A 2325-nucleotide genomic window follows, 5' to 3' on the forward strand; every position below is an offset into this window, starting at 1 on the left:
CTACATTAATTTTTGGTCTTCTATGATTTTTTTCCAAACATTTTCCCATGGAAGATTTTTATTTTCTTATTGAAATCAGTAGATCATACCATGTTTTAATTTTGGATTTAAGGAAAAACTCGAAATAATTTTATTGAAATTATTATAGGTGGTTAAACAATATTTTCTTCAAGTAAATTGGAGTTTTTAATCTCATATTTCAGGAGGTGGTGGTGGAAGCAGCAGCGTGAAAACAGAAACCGTGGCCAAAGTTTAGGTGGCCCTGGTGGCCCCAATGACACTATGGAAGAACGGGACGGAGGGGTGGCAGTGGTTCCCGTGGCGGAGAAGACTTCTTTATAACTCAAAGATTGAGAAGCCTTGCTGGACCTACTTTGGACCAATGCTTGCTCGCAAAATAAGATGCGTTTGGAGCGAAACAGACACACCATTGCTGTCCCTTTCTCATTGAACCGTCAAGAGGGCGTTGGGCTTTCTCGGCGTTTATATGGTAGTCAACCTTAATTATCGGTTGACTCGTACCGGTAGTCTCTAACTTCTCCTCTTCCATTTTAAGCACGCGATTAATATCACCAAGCTTACTCTTGTAGATATCATGTAACTGCTTCCATCGCGATCCTTACTTATGCTCTATCGAGTTGATATCTGCAAATCTGAAACCAATGCTACGTTCATTGTTGAACTCTGGCATCTCCTTGTTCAACGCCTTCTCCGGAAACCCGTCATTATCGCCATTAACCTCCATCGGTTCTACCAGGCTGGGTCGAAGTGACCTAGTCAAAAAGAAACATTTCTCGTTGTTTCACGAAGACAAGCACTAGCCGATGACTTATTAGCAAACCCAACAATGCGGTCACCGATATGCTTTCCGCGGTCATCGACTGTGATGCTAGCCCGCTCGATAGGCTCAAAAATCTCGAATGACTTGTAAAGCAGTTCGTTGGACACAAATGGAGTAAGGTTTCTTACTCGCAAAATAGTAGCCTTGGGAGCGAAACAGACACACAATTGCCGTCCCTTCCTCAATGACCAGGTCACCAATGACACCATGGAAGAACGGTACGGAGGTGGCAGTCGTTCCCGTGGCGGAGAAGACTTCTTTATAACTCAAAGATTGAGAAGCGAAATAAGTAGCGTTGGGAGCGAAACGGACACACAATTGCTGTCCCTTCCTCATTGAACCGTCAAGAGGGAGTTGGGCTTTCTCGACGATTATATGGTAGTCAACCTTAAAGAATTTTAAGTTTTTTGTCCACATTTGAAAATATATCTCCAATTTCGTCGAAAGGGTTGAACATTTCACGGAGCTCGTCATCAGTGACATATTCGGTAAGATTACCGGATATCACTGTATTCTGTTAGTGAATCACTTGAATTCTGTTCCCATGTCCCTAAAGAACGTCTTCATTGGACCGTACTTCAGAATAAAAGATTCAAATATTGCTTTAGCGACAGTAAAAAATTTACCTAAGTCTAAAATTTCATTGGTACATAAATCGCAAACATCGAATCTTGCAGTAATTTTTCTGCCATGTTTAAATAAACATAACATATTTTTTACATGCAATGTCACTACTTTACGTACTTCGTCATTGTTTATGACTTCATATACGTTGGGCCTAGAAGCTGAATCTAAAGATTGCGTAGGCAATTCTTTTTCTTTATTTTTCGCGCGGATTTTCTGTCTATTCTGATATCTTGTAGTGACTTTATTGATATTTCTAGTTATATTTTGTAGGTCTTTGATGGTTATTCTTGATAACGCATCAGCTACATAGTTGTCTTTTCCCTTCAGATATTCCACAGTGAAATTATATTCTTTCAGCTCAAGTCGCATGCGCGTTAGCTTAGAGCTTGGATTAATCATTGAAAACAGGTAAATTAAAGGTCTATGATCAGTCTTGACAGTAAAGTGTCTACAGTAAAGCTGACAGTAAAGCTTTATACAAAGTGATATATGCATAGATGCAACTGCGAGGTGGTAAAGACCGAATTAGAATACAAATGCGGGAGCGCGGCTCAACGCTTGATGCTGCAGAGCGATCGAGAGAGCCCGAGAGAGAGCGAGACAAACGCTAGTGCATGACGGCAGATGCAGGTGGCCGATCGAATGCACGAGAGCGGGCGACGCGAACATAAGTATAAAAGAAAGTGACGTCACGAACTCAATAAATTATTGCCGGCCAAACTTCTTTCCGGCGGCTGCTTGACCCGACAAAGTTATTGCCCAATGAATTGCTGTCAATTCTTGTTCTGTTGTACTTTTATTACTTTCACCCTTAGTAAACAATCTTGATGCATAATCAATTGGAAGTTGGAGTTCAT

At 41.0% G+C, this 2325-nt stretch overlaps 1 pseudogene; it reads right to left on the reverse strand.

The window, feature by feature from the left end:
* Positions 1–252: 252 nt before the first annotated feature.
* On the reverse strand, positions 253–2325 carry LOC116655252 (annotated as a pseudogene).

The sequence above is a fragment of the Drosophila ananassae genome, unplaced genomic scaffold (assembly GCF_017639315.1).
Source record: "Drosophila ananassae strain 14024-0371.13 unplaced genomic scaffold, ASM1763931v2 tig00000121, whole genome shotgun sequence".
In the NCBI taxonomy this organism is placed as follows: domain Eukaryota; kingdom Metazoa; phylum Arthropoda; class Insecta; order Diptera; family Drosophilidae; genus Drosophila; species Drosophila ananassae.